Genomic DNA, 24,614 nt, shown 5'->3' with positions numbered 1-24,614 from the left:
ATACTTAATGAGAAATAACTTTATTTTTACATAAAAATCTTTCTAAGAATAGAAAAAATGTATATATTCTAAAATTTCTTTTATGAGACTAGCACAAACTTGATACCAAAACCCAACAAGAATAGTATAAAAATGTATGTCAATATCACACATAAACATAGGTGCTGTGCAAAAAAGTTTAATTATTGTCTAACTGAATCCACAAATATATCAAAATGAGTAGGTTAATATCTGGAATGAAAATTTGTGTTTAATTTTATAAAATACAGTAAGTGTAATTCACCATGTTACTAGACTAAAGGAGAAAAATTATACGAGTATCTCAATAGATACAAAAAAGGTGTGGTTTTGAGAAAATTCTACATTGATCCATGATAAAAGAAGTTTTTTTGCAAACTAGAAATTGAAGTAAAATTCCTTAATGTGATAAAGACCATTTACAAAAAGTATAGTACACAACATGTACTTAATGGTGCAATGTTGAAAACTTTTCATTTGAAATCAGAATAAAATAAGATACCCACCATCAACACATTAATTCAACATGATATTTGTGGTCCTAGTCATTATAATAAGGAAAGAAAAAGAGGAGAAATAAAGATTGGAAAGAAGAAATAGAAATTTCAAGTTTCTTAGATGACATGATCATCTGCATAGGAAATCTAAAAGAATCAACAAAATATTAGAATTAATGAGTGCTTAGCAAGACTACCAATATATACCCTCCATTTCCATACCCCCTTTTGCTTGGCAAAATTACAACTTTTAGAATGATACACTAGAAATTTCTGCATGTAAACTTTAAAACTCTAAAGTTAGTATCTTCATCTTCTTCCCAGATGACATAAAGACATCTTAATTCTTGTCAGCGCTTTCCTAAAATATTATTGTTAGCCAGTATTTTCATTCTATCTTTTTAAAAAAAAGTGTATAAATTAAACATTAACATTCTTTGGGCAATGACTTTTAGATCTACTAGCATATCTACCAGTTTCATTGTTCAACATCCCTTTTGCATCTCAGAGCTCCCATATGGAATCATTTTTCTTTTCTCCAAAGCATGTATTTTAGAATTTTCTTTAGTGAGCGTCTGTTGGCCGTACGCTCTCCAACAGCTTGCGTCTGTTCGCAAAGAATGGTTTGGCTGTGAATAGAATTCTAAGCTGGCTGTTGTCTCCTCTCAACATATTGCTTGTGTTACTGCAGTAGCTTCTGGCTTCTTTTGCAATTGTTGAGAAGTCAGTCAGCAGTTCAGCTATTCTTCCTCTGTCGGTGATCTCAGATTTCCCTCTTGCTACCTTCAAAGGACAAAGTCCTCATCTTCAGCCAGGAGATCAGCGTACACACTGGATCTTGTGGAAGACCTGGGGAGGATCAGAGGAGGAGGACAAATGCATCATCTGAGCAGAGCTGCCTTGCAAGGGTCAGAGGGGTCTCCTCTGCACCTGCTACAGAAGCAAGAACCAGCAAGAGGAGAGAAAATTGGAACTCTCCCACTTTAAGTGACTAAAAGAGTAGGGGGCACCCAGATTTGAACTGGGGACCTCTTGATCTGCAGTCAAATGCTCTACCCCTGAGCTATACCCCCTGCCATGCTAGCCAGGTCCAATTAGCACCTTTGCCTGTGCTGCCACACCCCGAGCTGCCCGAGGTGCCCGTCAGGATGGGTTTGCTGGGTGGCCTGACCTGCTCTACTGCTAACTCACCTCCCTGCCCCAGTAGAAGCAACAGGTTCCTTTCTCCCAGAGCTCATAACCTCTGCACTGTCAGTCCTGGAGGAGGGCGTAACCTGGGGAGCATTGCCCTGAGGCTGGAAGGACCAATAGAGGTTTCGTGCTGAGCGCCTGAAACCCAAAGTCCCCAGTGGCCTGGCCAAGCATACAGCACCTTGGAGACAGGACACACACGGACCGGATATAGGTCAGAGGTCTCTGCACAATGCCACACCCTAGGACGCAGGCTGGCTTCTCTCTCGTTGCCCCAAATCTCCATAGAGTCAACCCTTTCACTGTTGGGTGAGATGAACTGTCGGAAGCAGTGACTGTCTCTAAGCTCTCAGTCCGAGTTCCCATGTCCTGCTTTGGGATCTGGTCTCTGTAAACCTCTCTTGTCCTTTGCCAGCTGGCTGCCTGGTTGGTCCTGCCCCAGGGCTCTGGGGAACGCTGCTGGGCAAGAGTAGCTGTCCTTCCTGCCCGCTGGGTTCCTGTCTGTTTCACCTGGCAGTGACAGTCCATCCCAGAAGATTGCCGCCTGCAGATTGGTGCTCACAGGCCAGCTTTGTCGGGTCTCCCCAGGGACACTAGCACCTCCCTAGGGGTAGGAGTCCTGGATCTACAGAGATTCTCCCCGGACTTGTAAGACCAGACTTCATCCTCCTCTTACTGTGTCCACAGCCCGGGAGTGGGAGAGGCTTCTTGCAGATCCTCCCTCCCTGATACTTAGGCTTCCTCTCGCCCTTTCTGTTCTCTGATTTCTGATTCAATTTTGTCCCCCTCCCCAAAAAGATGTGTTGAATCCTAGCCTCCCAAACCTCAGAATGTGTCCTTACTCACAGAAGGGCATCAAAGATGTGGTTAGTTAAGACGAGATCACGGCGGATTCGAGTGGGCCCTTAATCGAGTCAGATGGAGTCCTTATAAGAAGAGGAGAGACACACGGGGAGAATGCAGCCATGTGAACACTGAGGCTGAGATTGGTGTGATGTGTCTACAAGCCAAGGGATGCTGAGGATTGCCAGCCACCACCAGATGCTAGGAGGAAGCCAGTTAGGTGCCTCCCTGAGAGTCTGCAGAGGGACCCCAGTCCTGGATTTCAGTCTTGTAGCCTCCATAACTGTGAGACAGTAAATGCTTATTGTTTAAAGCCATCTATTTTGTGGCACTTTGTTACAGCAGCCCTAGGAAACTGACACACAGAGTAGCAACTATTTATATTAAATTCTGTTAAAATGACCAGTGCAGTTTTTGTCTCTGGACTGGACCCTAGATAATACAGAATCTGAAACCACTAGGGCCCCAGGAAACAGGGGATGGGTTTGGTCTTGTCCTTGATCAAGGTAGTGCTGAGTGTCTGACTGGAGCCTGAATCATAAGGGTGGCCATCTGGGTATTCCAGCCGGGCTCTCCTTTGAGAGTGGTCTCTAAGACTCCATAGTGTCAATTCAGCACAAGGAGGAAAAGGGAACTCTCAAAGGGGGCACCCGGACTTGAACCAGGGACCTCTTGATCTGCAGTCAAATGCTCTACCACTGAGCTATACCCCCAGGTAACAAAAGGAGTGTGTAATTACCAAAGTTCTTTACAATTCCACTCAGACAGGCTGCCATTCAGACTCAGGAGAGTCATCAGTCCTGCTCAACTGTACACGTCCCCCTTTATACCATAACCATCCTCTTTTTCCGAAAAGGACCATCATTTCTTGCCTCCGACTTGGAAGGTCCCTGAAGTCTCTACCTTAAGATGAAGCCCAGATGTTCAGCAGCAGCTTTTCAGTTGCAATCACTTTCAAATAACTTGTAATGTAGCTGAAGGTAGCTACATTCTGTAGGTCAGAAAGCTGACCCTCTCTCCCAGCTCACCTCCAGATTCCGTGTCTGTATAAGGCCCTTGAATTTTTGAACCGTTACTTCAGCCTTCAGTCTCATGTATCCTTCCCACCACCGCTCACTTCTCCTCCCTGTCTTTCCTTTAGCAATCCCCTGCCATCCACGCTGATGTCAATTTTCAGAACTTTTTGTGTCTTTGGGTTTCTCTCTCATTGCCCAGTCATCGTCTTTTGTGTCATTCCCCAAAGTGTTCCAGGGGTTTGGTTGATGCTAGGGCAGTGTGGGGTTGAAGGTAGAAGGACTCGATATTAACTCGATATTGGTGCCTAACAACATACCCCCAAACTTAGCGCCTTAGAGCAGTAAGTCTTCATCATATCATGCAAATTTCAGACTCTGGAATCTGGGTGTGGCTGAATTGGGCAATTCTGGTTCAGAGTCTCTCATGAGGCTGTGGATAAGATGTCAGCTGGGGCTGCAACCATCTGATGGTTCAATTGGGGTGGGAGGAGTCACTCTAACCTGCTCACTCTCACGACTGTTAGAAAAAAGGACTATTCCTCATGAGCTGTTGGCAGGAGGCCTGATTCCAACACAACAGGGCATCCTCATGATACAGCAACTGCCTTCCCCTGGCATCAATCTCATCCAAAAACACCCTCACAGACCCACCAAATTTGACGAGGTATCTGGGCACCCCGTGGCCCAGTCAAGTGGACACACAAAATTAACCATCACATAGATAAGCATACATTTAGTTTTGTAAGAACTTACCAAACGGTTTTCCAGAGTGCTTGTCCCACTTTACATTCCTGCAGTACACAAGTGGCCCAGTTTGTCTGAATCCTCACCAGCATTTGGTGCCATCACCTTTTTAATTTTGGTCATGCTCTAGGTGTGCAGCGACACTCCACTGTGGTTCCAGTTTGCGTTTCCCTGATGGGTAATGATGATGATGCTTCTTCAAGTGCTTCTTTGCCATCTGTATATCCTTTTCTCTGAAATGTCTGCCCATATGTTTTTGCCCATTTTCTAATTGGATTTTTTTGGTTGAATTTTGACCACTTCATGTATTTGAGGTACAAGTCCCATTTTTATTACTTCTATATTCAGTAACAGGATTTAGCGTTGTTCTCTGTATCTTTACTAAATCCAAATGGGGTAATGCAGAATCTATTGTTCTGCAGGGCTCTTAGCTCCCCCAACATGGATCAAACCCAGGCCCCCTGCAGTGGAAGTGCAGAGTCCAACCCCTGGGAATTCCAGTAGCTTGAATTCTTTTGCACATGACATCATATTTTTGAGAGCTATCTTTGTTGCTCTTGTATCTAGTACATTGAACTTGTAGAACAAAAGTGTAATAGTAAAAGCAACTTCATTTTTGCTTTCACTATCCCTTTAAACTTTCTCAATGAGCTGTTTCTATTGCCCAAGTGACTTTTTAAACTTTAGTTGTGCCATGTGGCATGCAGAAACTTCCCTGACCAGCAGTGGAACCCCTGCCCCCTGCAGTGGAAGCGTGGGGTCCTCACCACTGGACTGCCAGGGAATTCCCCTGCCAAGTGATTTAAAGATCATGCATAGGTAGCAGAAAGTCCTGCGGTTGCCTCCTGAATTCGTAATTAAAACGGCCAATCTCGAGAGTTCCCTGGTGGCCTAGTGGTTGGGGTGCTTTCAGTGCATGGCCAGTTCAATGAGATCCCACAAGCTGCGTGGTGCTGCTAAAAAAAGCTCCGCCTCCTGTAATAATCAATAACCTGAAGCCTTCTTCCTTCCGTTTTTTCCTTGGTCATTAACTCCACACCCAGGGATGAAACCTGGGCCTCTGCCCTGACTGCGCAGGGTCACTACCACTACACCACCAGGGGATTCCTGCAGGACTGCCTTCAACTTCTCTCCACCCCTAGAAGTGGGAGGAGCTGAGACATAGCCCTTCCTCTTTCTCCTCCTCCAGACTTCTTTCCTGGCCCAAGGAGTGGGGAGAAGGGAAGGGACAGAGGTGAGGAGAATGAGAAGGTTCTCCCTTGATCAGAACTGTAGTAAGATAATATTTGCTTTCCCTGGGCCTGGCAAGTATTTGAAATGACTCCTCCGGCGTTTCCATGAAATTCCTCCCAGGCCTCCATCGGGACCATTCCACTGCTCCCGTGACCTGGCAAAGCATTCTTCTCCTGGCGTTCCACGACCTGTGTTGCTCAGACTCTCTCTGCTGGGGCCTGTGATCGTCATTGCACAGAATTTGATTTGCTGCAAAAAGGCTGTCTCCTGCATGGCCTGGGGGAAAATACTCTGGTGCCTTCTATTTCCACCCATTCCGGTCAAACAAGTGGATTCCCAAGAGCAGTCGGCTCCTCTCCACCTGCAGAGCTTTGTGCTGGACACACCTCACTGCAAACCCCAACTCTGGGATATGTGGACCAAGGCGCTGAGTGGACCTTGTGAAGCCCCTTAGCTAGACTTAAGGATGATCTTCAGGACTCAACTCTTCAGAAAAGTGTTCCTCACCAATGCTCTGACCTACTGCAACCTGACCCTCTCACACCCACAGGGTGGAGACTCACCTGGTTATCAGTCCTGACGTTCAGGACCCGTTTCACTCCTGCCCTTAGGACCTAATACCTATTGTCTCTTGGTCACTCAGTTTAAACTTCCTTTTAAGTGTTTTATTTTCTACATTATTAGAATTCAGGAAGTTTTATTTATCTATTCTACTATTAAAGGACACTGAGGAAGGCTTTCTTATCTCTCCTTGCTATTCTTTGGAACTCTGCATTCAAATGGGAGAGTTCCAAAGAATAGCAAGGAGAGATAAGAAAGCCTTCCTCAGCGATCAATGCAAAGAAATAGAGGAAAACAACAGAATGGGAGAGACTAGAGATCTCTTCAACAAAATTAGAGATACCAAGGGAACATTTCATGCAAAGATGGGCTCGATAAAGGACAGAAATGGTATGGACCTAATAGAAGCAGAAGATATTAAGAAGAGGTGGCAAGAATACACAGAAGAACTGTACAAAAGAGATCTTCATGACCCAGATAATCACGATGGTGTGATCACTCACCTAGAGCCAGACATCCTGGAATGTGAAGTCAAGTAGGCCTTAGAAAGCATCACTATGAACAAAGCTAGTGGATGGTGATGGAATTCCAGTTGAGCTATTTCAATCCTGAAAGATGATGCTGTGAAAGTGCTGCACTCAACATGCCAGCAAATATGGAAAACTCAGCAGTGGCCACAGGACTGGAAAAGGTCAGTTTTCATTCCAATCCCAAAGAAAGGCAATGCCAAAGAATGCTCAAACTACCGCACAATTGCACTCATCTCACACGCTAGTAAAGTCATGTCAAAATTCTCCAAGCCAGGTTTCAGCAATACGTGAACTGTGAACTTCCATCTGGTTTTAGAAAAGGCAGAGGAACCAGAGATCAAATAGCCAACATCTGCTGGATCATCAAAAAAGCAAGAGAGTTCCAGAAAAACATCTATTTCTGCTTTATTGACTATGCCAAAGCCTTTGACTGTGTGGATCACAATAAACTGGAAAATTCTGAAAGAGATGGGAATACCAGACCACCTGACCTGCCTCTTGAGAAACCTATATGCAGGTCAGGAAGCAACAGTTAGAACTGGACATGGACCAACATACTGGTTCCAAATAGGAAAAGGAGTACTTCAAGGCTGTATATTGTCACCCTGCTTATTTAACTTATATGCAGAGTACCTCATGAGAAACGCTGGGCTGGAAAAAGCACAAGTTGGAGTCAAGATTGCCAGGAGAAATATCAATAACCTCAGATATGCAGATGACACCACCCTTATGGCAGAAAGTGAAGAGGAACTAAAAAGCCTCTTGATGAAAGTGAAAGAGGAGAGTGAAAAAGTTGGCTTAAAGCTCAACATTCAGAAAACGAAGATCATAGCATCTGGTCCCATCACTTCATGGGAAATAGATGGGTAAACAGTGGAAACAGTGTCAGACTTTATTTTTTTGGGCTGCAGATGGTGATTGCAGCCATGAAATTAAAAGATGCTTACTCCTTGGAAGGAAAGTTATGACCAACCTAGATAGCATATTCATTTAAAGCAGAGACATTACTTTGCCAACAAAGGTCCATCTAGTCAAGGCTATGGTTTTTCCTGTGGTCATGTATGGATGTGAGAGTTGGACTGTGAAGAAGGCTGAGCGCCGAAGAATTGATGCTTTTGAACTGTGGTGTTGGAGAAGACTCTTGAGAGTCCCTTGGACTGCAAGGAGATCCAACCAGTCCATCCTAAAGGAGACCAGTCCTGGGTGTTCATTGGAAGGACTGATGCTGAGGCTGAAACTCCAGTACTTTGGCCACTTCATGAGAAGAGTTGACTCATTGGAAAAGACCCTGATGCTGGGAGGGATTGGGGACAGGAAGAGAATGGGATGACAGAGGATGAGATGGCTGGATGGCATCACCGACTCGATGCACATGAGTTTGGGTGAACTTGGGAGTTGGTGATGGACAGGGAGGCCTGGCGTGCTGCGATTCATGGGGTCTCAAAGAGTCTGACATGACTGAGCAACTGAACTGAACTGAACTGAACTGAACTGATTTAAGGACACACTAAGACTGTTTCTTTTTTTTTGCACATTAATGATAGTACTGCAATGAACATCTTTGTACATATCTCCGGATGCATTTATGTAGAACTTCTCAAGGGAAAATACCCACAAATGAAATATCTGAATTTTACACACACTTATAATTTTATGATGACAGTTTTATGTAGTTTAATATTTATTTTACTATTTTTATTGCCAAGACTTTCTCCATGAGTGTAGCAATTATATTCACATTGTTAGCGAATGAAAATACCATTGTCCTCCTCACCAGTTTTTGATCTAGTTAGACTTCAACTTATCCTAAATTATGAAAGAGGGTAAAAATGGTGCTTCTTTATCATTTTAACCACTTTCCATTTCTTTGATGTCTAGCAATGTTGAGCATCTTTTCCTGTGTTTATTTGTCATAAAGATACCTCTTCTGTGGGGACTTCCCTGGTAGTCCAGTAGGTAAGACTCCTCATTCGCAACGCAGGAGACCTAGGTTCTATCCCTGATCCTGCATGCTGCAACTAAGACCCATCCCAGCCAAAATAAATAAATAAACAAATAAAACATTTTAAAAATCCCTGTTCTGTGAACTACTTATTCTGTCTTTGTCCATTTTTCTATTGGGCTAACTTTTTTTTTTTTCCCTGATGGCTCTATAGGAATTCTTATCTTTTAAAATAATTATAAAAATTTAAATGGTGGTAAAAAGCACATGAAAGTTACCATCTTAACCATTTTAAAGTGTACAGTTCAAGAGTGTTAAGCATATTCATAATATTTTGCAAACGATCTCCACAAACTCTTCATCTTGCTTATATTCTAGTGCATATCTATTCTCTAATCATGTGTGTTACAAAATTCAGAGTCTCTTGTTTAAGGAATGTTTTGTCATATAAAAATGTAAATTTTGATACAGCCAAATTTATCTTTTACAGTTTGTGATTTTGAAGTTGTGTTTAAGAAAGCCTTCCCTGAGTTATACATATATTATAAACAATGTTTGTGGGCCTCCCTTACAAAATTCGTACACTGAAATCTAATCCCTATGTGTTGATATTTGGAGGTGGGGCCTTAGAGAGGTGATTAGGTCGTGACGGTGGAGCCCTCCTGAAAGGGATTAGTGCCCTTAGGAAAGAGACCCAGGAGAGCTCTTTTGTTCCCTCTGCCACTTGAGAACACAGCAAGAACACAGCCACCTACGAACCAGAAAGAGGGTTATCACCAGATGCCAAACATGATGGCACCTTGGTCTTGGACCTCCCGACCTCCAGACCTGTGAGAAACAAATTTCTATTGTTTATAAGCCACCCTGCTGCTGCTGCTGCTAAGTCGCTTCAGTCGTGTCCGACTCTGTGCGACCCCATAGACAGCAGCCCACCAGGCTCCCCCGTCCCTGGGATTCTCCAGGCAAGAACACTGGAGTGGGTTGCCATTTCCTTCTCCATTGCGTGAAAGTGAAAAGTGAAAGTGAAGTCGCTCAGTCTCATCTGACTCTTCGAGACCCCATGGACTGAAGCCCACCAGGCTCCTCCATCCATGGAATTTTCCAGGCAAAAGTATTGGAGTGGCTTGCCATTGCCTTCTCCATATAAGCCACCCAGTCTCTGGTATTTGGATATAGCACCCCAACAAACTAAGACAATTGTGTTCTTTATGTTCTTCTAAAAGTCTGAGTTTATATTTAGGTCTTTGAAAGTTAGTTGCTCAGTCACGTCCAGCTCTTTTCAATCCCGTGCACTATAGCCCGCCAGGCTCCTCTGTCCATGGAATTCTCCAGGCAAGAATACTGGAGTGGGTTGCCATTCCCTTTTCCAGATGATCTTCCTGACCCAACTTGGGTTTCCGGAAGTGCAGGCAGATTCTTTACCCTCTGAGCCACCAGGAGAGCCCTATTTAGGTCTTTCATCCATCTGAAATTTTTTTTGTAATGGAGTGAAGTAGGGATTTTATGAGACTTTTTAAGAAGCCAGTTATCCCACCACCCCTAATTATACAGTCCATCCTTCCACACTGGTGACACTATCTAGGTGTTATATTCTGAGGTCATACTTCATCTGGAGCTACACTGTCCAGCAGAAATATAATGCAAGCCCCAAGTACAATTATATATTTTCTAGCAGCTACATTATAAAACAAAAATAGTTGTTGAAATTAATTTGAATCATCTATTTATTTAACACAAGATATCTAAAATATTATCACTGCTACATGTAATTAATATGCAAAATCAATAATGAAATCATTTGCATTCTTATTCTTGGTATTAAGTATTCAAAAATCTGATGTAATTGCAAAGGACATTTCTATGTTTTCTGATTGTGCTGCTGCTGCTGCTGCTAAGTCGCTTCAGTCGTGTCCAACTCTGTGCAACCCCATGGGCTGCAGCCCACCAGGCTCCCCCATCCCTGGGATTCTCCAGGCAAGAACACTGGAGTGGGTTGCCATTTCCTTCTCCAATGCATTCGAGTGAAAAGTCAAAGTGAGGTCGCTCAGTCGTGTCCGACTCTTAGCGACCCCATGGACTGCAGCCTACCAGGCTCCTCCATCCATGGGATTTTCCAGGCAACAGTACTGGAGTGGGATGCCATTGCCTTCTCCCCTTGTTGTGTATGGAGAATTTCTTTCCTTGCAAGACCTGTACTCTCAAAAAAGAAGTTATAGAACTCTGTTCTCAGGCTCCTTTGAGTTTCTGGAATAAGTCCAGGCTTCCACCACTTCATGGCAAATATAAGGGGAAAAAAATGGAAGCAGTGACATACTTTATTTTCTTGGGCTCCAAAGTCACTGTGGATAGTGACTGTAGGACCAAATTAAAAGATGCCTGGTCCTTGGAAGGAAAGCTGTGACAAACCTAGACAGTGTATTAAAAAGCAGAGACATCACTTCGCCAATAAATGTCTGTACTATCAAAGCTATGGTTTTTCCAGTAGTCATGTACAGATGCAAGAGTTGGACCATAAACAAGGCTGAGTGCTGAAGAATTGATGCTTTCGAACTGTGATGCTGGAGAAGATGCTTGACAGTTCCTTGGACAGCAAGGCGATCACACCAGTCAAACCCAAAGGAAATCAACCCTGAATATTCATTGGAAGGACCGATGGTGAAGCTGAAGCTCTAACACTTTGACCACCTGATGTTAAAAGTCAATTCATCAGAAAAGACCATGATGCTCAGGAAGATTGAAGGCCAAAAGAGAAGGGGGGAGCAGAGGATGAGATGGCTAGATAGCATCACTGACTCAATGGAAATGAGTTTGAGCAAACTTTGGGAGATAATGAAGGGTAACGGAGCCTGGCATGCTGCATTCCATGGGGTCACAAAGAGTTGGACACGACTTAGTGACTGAACAGCAACAAGCAATAATAAGATATGCTTGTGTAGGTGTTGAAAAGGGGAGAGGGAGGTGTAGAGTCCAGTTTGCTTGCAAGGATGGGGTCATTGTCCAGCATTCAGGGCTTGAGTGTTTGGTGAAGGTGTGGTGCAGAGGCCGGTTTCTGGTGAGAATAGAAACTGCTGGGCGACGCCAGCCCAGTGCTGGTGGTTCTCCATCAGGCCAGTTCTGCAGCTTAGCTCAGGGCGCTGTTCCTGGAAGGTTAGTCTGGAGACTCATTTTCCACCACTCCTACCTAGGGAGATATATACGCTTAAAATGTTTACAGCTTAATCTACCTTCTGTGCACTTACTGGCACCCAAGTGGCCCGAGGGCCACAGCAAGTGAAAGCCTGTCGTGCTGTACTGCAGCAGCCCTAGGATGCTGAGAGAAGGGCCTTGAAGGACATCAATGAAAGCAGTGTTTCCCACTACCTTTGGTGAAGGACAAGCTTTATTTTTATTATCTTAAAAAGCTATCACAGCTCAGTACGAGTACATCAGACCTGTGGACTTTGAGACCCACTGCAACCAAAGCTGGCCAGTGTCAGATGGTAGAATTTCTGAACATAAATGAAGGGGTGGTGGGCTCGTTCTTGGACCCCACTTTGAGCAGCACTGGTCAGAGGGCTGTGCTGACCACGAATTCCTCTGGAATCTGGGGATGACGTTCACTCTGCTAAGTTGTCCTTTCATACTATTCATGGGGTTCTCGAAGAAAGCATACCGGAGTAGTTTGCAATTCCCTCCTCCAGTGGACCATGTTTTGTCAGAAGTCTCCACTATGACCCTTCCATCCTGCGTGGCCCTGCATGGCACGGCTCATAGCTTCATTGAGTCACACAAGACCCTCCAACACAACAAGGCTGTGATGCATGAAGGAGAAAGTTTGAAGGCAAAAGGAGACGCGGTGGCAGAGGATGAGATGGTTGGATGGCATCACCGACTCAGTGGATGTGAATGTGAGCAACCTCCAGGAGAGAGTGAAAGACGGAGGAGCCTGGTGTGCTGCAGTCCCTGGGGTTGCAGAGTCAGACACCACTTAGCAACTGAATAACAACAACAACTGCTCAGTTATTGTGCCTGACCTCTGTAGAACTCTCTTTTCCAACTGCTGGAAGAACTACATTCAGCTGCTAGTAATCGATTAGAAATGAGAGTGGCTATTGCACTCCTGCGCTCTCTCACCATAAGACCACGCATTTTTTTAAAAAATTTTATTGAAATATAGTTGATTTACAATGTTATGTTAATTTCTGCTGTACAGAGAAGTGACTAAGTTATACATATGTATTCTTTTTCATATTCTTTTCAATTATGGTTTATCAGAAGATACTGAATATAGATCCCCATGCTATACAGTAGGACCTTGCTTATCCATCCTGTGTAGTTTGTATCTGCTAGTCCCAAACTCTCAATCTTTCCTCCCCTCCCTGACCCCAGCCACCACAAGTCTGATCTCTGTGCGTCTGTTTCATAGATACTTTCATTTGTGTCACATTTTAATTTTATTTACTTTATTTCCTTTTTGGCTGTGCTGGGTCTTCCTTACTGCATGGGCTTGGCTCTACTTGTGGTGTGCAGGCTTCTCATTGCGGGGGTTTCTCTTGGTGTGGAGCACAGGCTCTGTAGAGTGTGCGGTTTCAGTAGCTGCGGCACGTGGGCTCAGTAGCCACAGCTCCTGGGCTCTAGAGCACACGCTCAGTAATTGCAGTGCACGGGCTTAGTTGCTCCGAGGCAGGTGGGATCTTCCCGGATCCGAGATTGAACTCCTGTCTCCGGCATTGGCAGGCGGATTCTTTACCACTGAGCCACTAGGGAAGCCCTGTGTCATATTTTAGATTCCACATATAAGTGATATCATGTGGCACTTATCTTTCTCTTTCTGACTGACTTTGCTTAGTGTGATAATCTCTAGAGCCACTGATGCTGCTGCATTATCCATTCTTTTTAATGACCGAGTAATATACTCTACCAGAGAAGGCAATGGCACCCCACTCCAGTACTGTTGCCTAGAAAATCCCATGGATGGAGGAACCTGGTAGGCTGCAGTCCATGGGGTCACCAAGAGTCAGACACGACTGAGTGACTTCACTTTCACTTTTAACTTTCATGCATTGGAGAAGGCAATGGCAACCCACTCCAGTGTTCTTGCCTGGAGAATCCCAGGGACGGGGGAGCCTGGTGGGCTGCCGTCTATGGGGTCGCACAGAGCTGGACACGACTGAGTGACTTAGCAGCAGTAGCAGCAGCAGTATACTCTACATTATATCACATCTTCTTCATCCATTCGTCTGTCAATGGACATTTAGCTTGCTTCCGTGTCTATTGTGGATAGTGCTGCTGTGAATATAAGGGTACATGTATCTTTTTGAAATAGAGTTTTATATGGCTCTATGCCCAGGGGTGGGATTGCTGGCTCATGTGGCAACTCTCTTTAGTTTTTTGAGAAACCTCCATACTGTTTTCCACAATGGCTGCACCAATTTACATTCCTACCAACAGAGTGAGAGGGGTCCCTTTTCTTCACACCCTCTCTAGCATTTAGTATTTGTAGAATTTTTAATGATGATGTGAGGTGGTACCTCCCTGTAGTTTTGATTTGCATTTCTCTAATAATTAGTGATGCTGAGCATCTTCTCACGTGCCTTTTGGACATCTGTATGTTTTCTTTGGAGAAATGTCTATTTAGGTCTTTTGCCCATTTTTTGATTGGGTTGTTTTTTTAAAAAATTGAATTCTATGAGCTTTTTGTATATTTTGGAATTAAGCCCCTGTTGGTTGCACCACTTACAAATATTTTCTCCCAGCCCAAATGCATGGTTGTCCTGCCCCATACATTTCTATTGTGCAAGAAAGCAATTTCTTGGGGTGGGGGGACTTACAGGCAAGGAGGGCTTCCCAGGTGGCACTACTGGTAAAGAACCCGCCTGCCAATGCAGGAGACATATGAAACTCGGGTTTGACCCCTGGGTTGGGAAGATCCCCTGGAGAGGGGAACAGCAACCCACTCCAGTATTCTTGCCTAGAGAATCCCAGGGACAGAGGAGCCTGGTGGGCTACAGTCCACAGGGTCACAAAGAGTCGGACACGACTGAAGGGACCTAGCACACAGACACAGGCAAGGAAGCAGCCAAGTGCACACGGTCCCCTGGGCTCTTTATCCTGCAGAGAGGTGGGTGTGCACCGGGAAGAACTGGGCGCGCCACGGAAAGCGCATCTGTAGCAGGACCTCTCCCCTGCACTGCTTCACCTCCTTACAGGGGAGCTAAGAGGGCCTTGGGCACCTGGTTACCGTAGTAATGGGAGGTTCCTGGTGTAAGAAATGGCCCTGTTAGAAAAACCTTTTTTATTGGCTATCTCAGATCTACTGAGCTAGGTCATTGATGATGAGCTTGAAAAGTCATTGATGGGGAAAGGGCATAAGCCTCAGAATCATTTGGATTTGTGTCTTCTCTGAGGGATGAACAAGCTAGAAATGTCTGTCTTTCTTTTGAAAAAGAGCGTGTGGAGGAGAGCAGACCAGGGCTGTCTGGTGACCTGGCCACTCCAGGTGCCTTTAGGGACACCTGCTCTTTTCATCTTTTTGATCAGTCTTCTTTTAAATGTGGGTTCCGTTCTCAAGCTTGACTCATGGTCCAAGTTGGCAGCTGGCATTCCAGCCATCACATCTATGCTCCAAGTAGGAAGCATGAGTTAAGGTCCCAAAGGGGACATGTTTGTTCTTCTTTAAAGCTTTCTCAGAAACCTTGTCTGCTGACTGCTTCTTATTCTTCATTTGCCTGTCCTAGCCAAAGAGAGGCCAGAAAATGTCATCTTTTAGCTGGAAACATAACTGCTTAGTATAAAATAAGAGTTCTTTACTAAGAGGAAATAATGTATTTTAGGTAGTTAACTAGTAAGTCTGCCACATATACACAACACATATATTTATACACACACGTGTGTGTGGAACACAGTTTATGCTTTTTTTTTTTTTGTAAAGGGGATAAACTATGGCCAATACCTAGGGTCTGTATGTTGCATAACTCCAGGGACTATGCGACTGGGGGAGTTGTGCAATACACAACCTGTGTGACTGTACTTGGCTGCCCTGGAAATAACCATTATCTCACCAACCTTCTGTCTATAAAGACCTATCATATGGATGCCTGGTGTTTTTAGGAGCTAATAAAATATTATGCTCTGCTGACGAATTGGTGTGTTCTCACTTCTGTTCAATTCCCCCAAACTCAGAGATACTTCCCGTATTCAGCAGCAGTGTCTTCTCCTGACCTGGGCTCTCGGGAATAATTATTTGCATCCTCTTCAAATGTTTAGTTCTTGCCTTATTTATTCCCTTCAACTTTTAAAAATTGTGGCAAAATACATGTAGCATGAACCTTATCATCTTAACCAAATGTTTAAGTAAGGACTTCCCAGGTGGCACAGTGGTAAGGAATCTGCCTGTAATGTAGAAGATCCAGGTTCAACCCTGGGTTGGGGAGATCCCCTGGAGAAGGGAATGGCACCCCACTCCAGTATTCTTGCCAGGAAAATCCCATGGACAGAGGAACCTGGCAGGCTACAGTCCATGGGGTGGCAAAGAGTTGGACACAGCTGAGCAACTGAGTATTATAGAATAGAGTCAGTGGTATTAAGTGCGTTTATGTTGTACAGCCATCACCACTGTCCAGAACTTTTTCATTTGCCAAACTATACCTCTGTCCCCACGAATCGATAGCTGGTCATCCCCACCTCCGCCAACCCCTGGTACCCACCAGTCTCCTTTCTGTCTCTATGATTTTGATGACCTCATATAAGTCAGCCCTTGCCTTTTTATACTTGTCCTGTTGGTGGACTTTTATTATATCTTTTATTGCAAGCTGCCTCAGATCCTATTTTTTGAAGCTAGCTTGGTATAAACAAATAAAATCAGGATGGTAGTAATTAGACACAAGGGAAACACAGAGAAAGCTTCAGGCAGACTTCCTCTACCCCTCCAGGAAATCAGTGTGGCTGAGGAGGCGAAAACACAGCACACGAGAAATGTCACAGGAGGAACTGAAGACTTTACGACTTGTTAGAAATTTAGATTTCATGAGGCTAAATGCATAAGAAGGAGGGCCTCTGTATAAGTAGGAGGTATAACTTCTACTGGGGTTAAAAAAAAAAAAAAAAAGGAAAGCAAGGCACAGGGGGCACCTGGATTTGAACCAGGGACCTCTTGATCTGCAGTCAAATGCTCTACCCCTGAGCTATACCCCCAGCCACCCACAGGGATATCATAGAACAATTCCATAATTGCAGTCTTTCCCAAGCTGCACTCTCACCATTGTGTGTCTCCCTAGGGAGTTACCTGAGCTGCTTCTCTAGGTGCCCACCTCCACACCTGTCAGAACTGCTCCCCTTCCTCAAAGTCTCCACTCCTATGCCCACCAAACATCCCTCCTCCCAGAGACCTTCTCACCCACTCCCTCACTATTATCATTATACTGAGGGCAAGAGGAACTCTACCCAGCCCCTTAATGTCTAAGATGCTTTGTTTCTTTTTCCTTTTTCTCCATCTCCCACTCTCTGGTTCGGTTTCCTTTTCCAGGGATCAAGGCCTGGGACCTATAGGAGGCTGTCACGTCTTGGTTTACTTTAGGAGAGGCGCCTGGCCAAGAAAGCTGCAGCCCCAACTTTCTAGCAGGTGAAGAGTGGGCAGGGATGAGCCAAGAGGTCAGCACAGGTCCAGGGTCTGGGACACGGCTCCAGCCTGCTTCTTCTAGAACTCAGACAGCCCCTGCTGTACAGCCACGCAGTCTCTAGGATTAAGACATCATTGCATTTCTGTTTGCGTCTTTCTTGGTTATATTGTGCCATCCAATTGGGTAAGATTTTCTACTCTTTCTTTGAGATTATTCTGAAGTGAAATTACCCTTCAAGGGCTTCCCAGGTGGCTCAGTGGTAAAGAACCCATCTGCCAGTTCAGGAGACATAAGAGACCTGGGTTCGATCCCTGGATCAGGAAGATCCTCTGGAGAAGGAAATGGCAACCCACTCCAGTATTCTTGCCTGGAGAATCCCCATGGACAGAGAAGCCTGGTGGGCTACAGTCCATGGGATCGTAAAGAGTCAGACAGGACTGAAGTGACCTAGCACGCACATAAAGGAGGGTGGTTCTTTGGCTAAGAGTATGGGAGTAGCTATGCTCCTGCTAGGACCTCCAAACAGACTCTTGAGATCCATTTGTAGGAGAATGTGGGCTTGTCAAGACTCCAAGACTCCACACACATCCAATGAGGCGCTGCAAAGCAGTCTGCCCTTCTTGGGGGGATTAAAAAAAAAAGGCTAAGAGTTTGGTAAGAGGGTGATTTTTTCCAGATTTATAAAACACTGGATGAACACGCACATACATCTTGGCGCACTTCTCAAATGATTTCCCCAGAGTGGACTCCTAAGAGTGCGGATGCAGGGCCCGGAGGAGCTGGCTGGTGCTGTGTCCTGCAGCCCATCAGCAGGCACCAATCCCAGGGGTTCCCCTGAGCCCTGCCCTTCACCTCCCAACCCCCACCGTCCTGCCCGGTTAGGACGTGCGCTCTGCCCAGGGCTGGAGTCTGAACCTGGCGGCATCTCGGTGTGGTCATCAGGTCTGGAGCTCAGCTCACAGACCTGCAGCGTCAGACCCCTTGGGCCGGCTCACACAATCTCCCTAATCAGGCTCTGAAGGCCCGATGCACAATAAGCCAGAATGCCCTGGAGGTTACCCCGGAAACCAAATTAGCTATCTAAGGGTTGCTTCCTGAGGCTGCAATCAGAGCAAAAGGGAATTGAATGCTCTTGAGGGTTTCTCAGGCCACGGAAAATGATTATGCATTATTCCTGTTCCAAAGTACCGTTCCTTCTTTAGAGGCCAGAATGCTCCGTCACTAAACTGGGAACGTCAGTGTGTGCACAGGCATCTTTCCGGGATCCCTGCATCCTGCCATCCCGCCTCGACCACGCGCCTCCCTCTCCCCCACCTAGTGTCTCAGCTCTATGATCTGCTCGTTGTTGATATACAGTAATCCACGGATTGAGGGATGGAGATAACTGTTTTTCTACAAAAACAACTCAATCTCTATTTTGTGCCCCATTATACCCAGCAGCAGAAATTTAGTTAGTCACCTCAGGACTCCCCCAACCATCACCACCCCATCCCATGTCACACCAGAGTTATGAAAGGGCTTTCCCAGTACCACAGTGCTGGGGTGAGTGGGATCTGGTCCTGCATGCCGTCTGGACCACGCTGTGACCTTCTGATCCCACCCTGGTCCTCGCCACGTCTCCTCCCAGGTTCCCTGGCTCTCCCGGCCACACCCAGGAAACCTCCCCCAGCTTCTGCAGGCACCGAGTGGGCGCCAATCTTTATTCCCCTAATCCCCTAGCACCCACACTTTTGGCATTTGAAAATGGAGCACTGACAACTTAACTTGCCTTCCACACGGTCATCCCTCCCCGTGTTGTTAAAGACATAAGATTTACCCAGTTGGGTGGGGGCGGGGTGGGGAGAGCAGCCTTCAAAGACAGGAAACCTGGCTTATGAGCTCTGTTAAGACCCAGCTTCCTAACTGAGCTCTTTGTCTCCCCTCCATGACCCCATTACTCTCCATTCTTCCCAGATGGCTCTGGGTCTTCCTAGGAGGACATGTTACTAAACGTTTGCCATGAGTCATCACCTTTTGTCTTCAAGCCAAGCCCATGACATAGGTACTCAGCAAGTCCTCTACTTGAGAACCTTCAAGTTGCAAGCTTTCAGAGATGTGAGCCTGCTCTGTCATGGCCTATCACATCAGCTGCGGACGACACTGCAGCTCGCCATCCATCTCCTATTGCAGAGGATCCTTCAGCTCTACCATCTCCCACGTCTTCTCCCTCCTCCAGTCAGTCAGTCTTCTTGCCTGTTCACTCAGTGCCAGCCCCTGTATGCCAGCTGTTCCTCCTGGACTACTGTACTTTTCAAAGAACTGTACTATCAGATTAAAAATGTTTTTTTCTGTTTGTTTGCTTGTTATGTATTACTTATGTGAAAAGTATATTATAAACCTATTAGAGTATAGTACTACATAGCCAATTGTGTTAGTTGGGTACCTAGGCTAGATTTATTGGACTTATGAACCAATTGAACTTACGAATGCACTCTCAGAATAGAACTCATTCAAATCATATGCAGGGGACTTACTGTAATTATTATCCCCGATTTACAGATAAAGAAATGAAAGTTTAGAGGAATTCAGTAATCCAGATAGTCTAACTCCAGAACTAAAGCTGGTGACCATATTGAAAGAATTCTCTCTAAAACACAGACTGAATTGGGTATCTGCCTGGCAGTGCTAGGTAAAACATCAGCCAATTCCTTACTGTTTGATTTCCTTCTAGAATATTTGGGAGATAACGGCTCATCACCCACTTTGTTGGGCCATTAGGTTGTGATCCCCGCTGATCAAGACAGAGGTCATGTTCATGACAAACCCAGTCTCCAAAAGTCACTCTGGGCCCCCTTCTCATAGACAGACCTCTGGGGCAGCCCTGCTGATGGCCAGTTGCACCACTGCCTGCTGACTCTAGTTTCTCTTTCCTCTTCAAGTGTTGGGGGTATCATCATCCCGAATAGTGGGGCATTCTAGAACTAGAGGTAAGCACTTCCCCCAATCTCTGGGTGAGATGAGCTGTGGGGGGGAACCCTTGAGAACAGGGCCCACCTGGCCTACAGCAGCAATACTGATGCTCTCCCAGGTGTCACACATCTGTCACCTCACCTGTGCTGCTGGTGATGGCACTGAGGCCACTCAGGAGCCAGAAACCACAGTGACCTGTTCAAGAGGAACTAAGATCCTGCAGGGAATCTTAGGGGAATAAAGCCCCCCAAAACCAAAAGCTCTTTAAAAAAGAAAAAGATTAACTGGTGTGTTGAGGTGTTGTTAACCTCATTTTAAATTCCCCCATCAAACATTCATCTCATCATTTTGGTAGGCTTTGGGGATGCTGGCTTATGACCATTGCCTCCTTAGGAGTCATGAGTGGTTCTATTCCAATCCTCTACCTTTATTAGCTTAAATTCTTTTATAAAGAAGACTTTTTTTTTTTTTTTTACTTGTTAGTTCTGTTGGAATATAGTTCATATAGAAGAGGTAGAACAAATGCTTGATTCTTCCCTTTATGAGCTTTCAGGATACTGAATTGACGCCTTCACCATCTCCAAATTTGACAGAGGGCTCCAGGAGTCTTTGAGCATTCCCTTGTTTTATTGTGAGTGTGAACCTATGTGTGTGTGTGTTCGTGTGTGAGCAGACCAAATGAAATTGCCAGACTGGGTGGGCTGCCCTGGAAAAGCCTTTAAATCCTTTTACCAAAAAAGATTTTTTTTCTTACATTTTTTTAGCCATGCCACATATGGGATCTTAGTCTCCCCACCAGGGATTGAACCCCCTGCCCCTGCATTGGAAGAGTAGAGTCTTAACCACTGGACCACAGGGGAAATCCCAAAGAGAAGACTTTAAATAGAAATCAAGTCCAGTCGTGGAGAGTGATTTGTGTGCAAGGTGGAAAGGCTCAAAAGCTTGATGCACGGTGCAGGGAGATGGGACTCACTGGAGAACGGCTGGTTGGAGCCTCCCAAGATGGGAAGGGACCATTGGAGGAGGCTGACTTCTAACAGCACACAGAGTCTTTAGGAAGAATTCCTGCAGAACCAGGAAGGGCCCTGCAAAAGTTCTGGGCTCGGCTCTGAGGGGGTGTGGCCCTGGAGGTGCTGCTTGCCTCAAAATGAGCATGCCTGGTCTCGGAGCGGACCTCTGCACAGACTCTGGATTCTGGCAAAATGCATCAGAAAGGGGAAGGATGTGCAAACTACCCATGCTGGATTCCCCACCAGTCTTAGTGGGTGAGACCTCATTTAATTTGATTATTTTAAAATATTGTTATCTTAAAAAGATAAATATGAACTCACAGAATTCATATGCTACAATGTTCAAAAGATATGAAAACGTATGCAGCTGGAAGCAACCAAAAGTCCTTCAGTAGTTAAAGAGTCCGTATCGAATGGATAGATGAACCATGGTTCATAGGACAATGGAACAGCATTCAACACTAAAAAAGAAATGAGTTCTCAAGCCTAGGAAAGACCTGGAGGGAACTTTCATGCATATTACTGAGTAAAGGAAGTCCATCTGAAAGGCCACAGTAATACTGTACAACATTCAGGAAAAGGCAAAACTATGGAGACAGTAAAAAGATCAGCGGTTGCCAGGGATTTGAGGGGATAGAGGGAGATATACAGGTAGAGCACAGAGGATTTTCAGGGCAGTGAAAACACTCTGCATTATACTGTAATGAGGCATGTGTGTGTGTTCTCAGAGTGCTCAGGCCTGTCTGACTCTTTGAGACCCCATAGACTGTAGCCCCCAGGCTCCTCTGTCCATGGGATTCTCCAGGCAAGAATACTGGAGTGGGCTGCCGTTTCCTTCTCCAGGAGCTCTTCTCAACCCAGGGATCGAACCCGCATCTCTTGAATCGCCTGCATTGGGCACCACTGTGCCACCTGGGAGGCCCATAATGATGGATACGTTTGTCCAAACCCATAGAATGTACGACACCAGGAGTGAACACGGTGGACTTGGTGACTATGATGTGTCACCGTATGTTCGTCCCCTGTAACAAATGTCCTGTTCTGGTGGGGGATGTTGATAATTCGAGAGGTTATCCCTATGTAGGGGCAGGGGATATGTGGGAAATCTCTGTACATTCCTCTCAATTTTGCTGAGAACGTGAAACTGAAAAAAAAAAAAAAATCTTAAGAATACATTTAAAGATTAAAATGAAGAAAAAAGTATGCAGTGAAAATTCTCCCTCTCTCATCTAACAAGACTCTCTACAAGCATCCCGGGGAACCTGTGTTAACATTTTTTTATGTCCTCTTCCAGATAGTCTGCACGTCAGTAAGGAATGCACAGTGTCTCCTTGGCTGTATTTATAAACACAAATGGCAGCATAACAGTCCTATGCTATTGCATCTTGCTTTTCTCATCTAATTTAATTTTGTGTAAATCATGGTATTGCTTACCTGGGAACATTTCTCTTTCTAGGACTCAAACCAGCCCCCAGTGCTATGGGGAATATAGTCCCAAGTAAGAATGAAGGGTGGGAGGCTGGGGCTAGGGGCGGTGGATAATTCCAGGCAATAATGAAGGAAAGCTTCCATACCCTCAGCCTTGCTGGTTACACAAGGTCCAGCAAAGGGAAATTTGGGATAATTATAGGGGGCACCCGGATTTGAACCAGGGACCTCTTGATCTGCAGTCAAATGCTCTACCCCTGAGCTATACCCCCTACTGGGAAAATTAGCCTCTCTCCTCACAACTTCTCACTTTGGTGAGACACCTGTGACACCACTTAATAATTTTAAGACCTGATGTTTATTGAGCATTTATAATATGCTAGATAAACTGTTCTAAATTTTTATACACTGTATATAATTTTTTACTTTTTTACCATATATAGTTTTAAAAATTATTGTGGTAGTGAGTGCTATCTCCACTACCACCCTCTTTATAGGTAACAATGACACAAGGAATTGAAGCAACTTGTCTGGAGAGTCCCATGGACAGAGGAGCCTAGCAGGCTACAGTCCATAGGGTCACGAAGAGTGGGACATGAATGAAGCAACTACACACACACCCCCAAATCACAAAGCTTAAGCTCAGTTGGTAAAGAATCCGCCCGCAATGTGGGAAACCTGGGTTCGATCCCTGGGTTGGGAAGATCCCCTGGAGAAGGGAAAGGCTACCCAGTCCATTATTCTGGCCTGGAGAATTCCAGGGACTGTATAGTCCATGGGGTTGCAAACAGTCGGACACATCTGAGTATGTCTCACTTTTTCTAAGTAACAGAATTAAGAGGTAAAGGACCACCACTATGTCCTGCCTCAGCTCAGCTGCCCTGGAGGGTGAATTTCAGGGCCTTGGTGCTTCAGGGCCAAGCCGCCTCCCTGCCCTGTGAACCCAGCAAATGCTCCCCATTTTATAACGGAGTTTTAGGGAACAGACCTAACCAGTGCCTTGAGACGACCCACCTGGAGCTTCTGGAAGTCAGATTGCTTGAAGTTTCCTAAATTTCTGAATGAATTAACTTTTTTACAAGTAACACTTTCACATGGCACAGAATTGAAAATGTATGAAATAGGAGCTTCCCTGGCAGTCCAGTGGGTAAGACTCCATGCTTCCACTACAGAGGGCATGGGTTTGATCCCTAGATGGAGAACTAAGATCCTGCATGCCACACAGCCAAATAACAATAATAAATTAAAAATAAAACGTACAAAATAGCATCCAGACAAAACTCAAGACTCCATTCCATCCCAGTCTTCCAGCCACCACATAACCATTTTACTGGTTTCTTGTTGCACGTGCACCTTTGAAAGGGAACATTTTCTCTTAGTACCCCAGGGTTAGCTTAATTTTCATTTATGGTACTGCTTGTATCTGTACATACATGTGTATACACAGCTAGATATAAATGCTTCACACTCACAGTTTTATACACTTTTAAGACAAAACAATTTTAGAAGATCAATACAAACAAAATCACAAACCCAGGAACATTCAAGTTAACAGCAATTTGAATAGCAGATGAAATCATTTTGCTAGAAGAGGCTCTTTGCAATGTGCTTGTGAAGCTGCTCACGCCCAGAGACGCAGGGGTCCCCCAGCTCCTCTGCTAACTGCCTCTATTAACACGCCCTCTGACTCTCAAGGCTCATTTCTCATAGGCTAAAGCTGTTACCAAACTCAGGGGTGGCTGCTCACTGCTCAAAAGCCAATTATCGAGAGGCAAGTGTCAGTAGAAAGGAAATATGTTTTAATCAGAAAAGCTGGAAGTCTGGTGGATTCATGAGAGGGTGGACTCATGTCCCGAGACCGGCTCCGAACTGTCTGCTCATCCCTGACAGTTTGTAAAGGGGAAAAAAGCGGAAAGAATCTCAGTGAATCGTGGAGGCAGGAGGCAGGAGGCAGGAGGTGCTCCGTTGTGTGTAACTCTCTCTCCAGGTGTTATCCTGCCCGTCTGATCTGCCTGCAGGATTGCTAAGGGGGTTGTGGGGGTAGAGGACTAGTCA

General features: G+C 45.2%; 4 non-coding genes across 4 annotated transcripts; all 4 read right to left on the bottom strand.

Moving 5' to 3' along the window:
• Window positions 1-1,516: 1,516 nt before the first annotated feature.
• On the bottom strand, window positions 1,517-1,588 carry TRNAC-GCA. The gene has a single exon. It is a non-coding gene; the product is annotated as a tRNA-Cys (tRNA).
• Window positions 1,589-3,190: 1,602 nt separating this feature from the next.
• TRNAC-GCA lies at window positions 3,191-3,262 on the bottom strand. Its single transcript has one exon. It is a non-coding gene; the product is annotated as a tRNA-Cys (tRNA).
• A 13,413-nt stretch (window positions 3,263-16,675) lies between these two features.
• On the bottom strand, window positions 16,676-16,747 carry TRNAC-GCA. Its single transcript has one exon. It is a non-coding gene; the product is annotated as a tRNA-Cys (tRNA).
• A 6,012-nt stretch (window positions 16,748-22,759) lies between these two features.
• Window positions 22,760-22,831, bottom strand: TRNAC-GCA. Its single transcript has one exon. It is a non-coding gene; the product is annotated as a tRNA-Cys (tRNA).
• Between the last annotated feature and the right edge of the window lie 1,783 nt (window positions 22,832-24,614).

The sequence above is a fragment of the Bos indicus x Bos taurus genome, chromosome 4, assembly GCF_003369695.1.
Source record: "Bos indicus x Bos taurus breed Angus x Brahman F1 hybrid chromosome 4, Bos_hybrid_MaternalHap_v2.0, whole genome shotgun sequence".
Classification (NCBI taxonomy): Eukaryota; Metazoa; Chordata; class Mammalia; order Artiodactyla; family Bovidae; genus Bos; species Bos indicus x Bos taurus.
The sequence above is the reverse complement of the archived record's forward strand: the minus strand, read 5'-3'. Positions and strand labels throughout refer to the sequence as shown.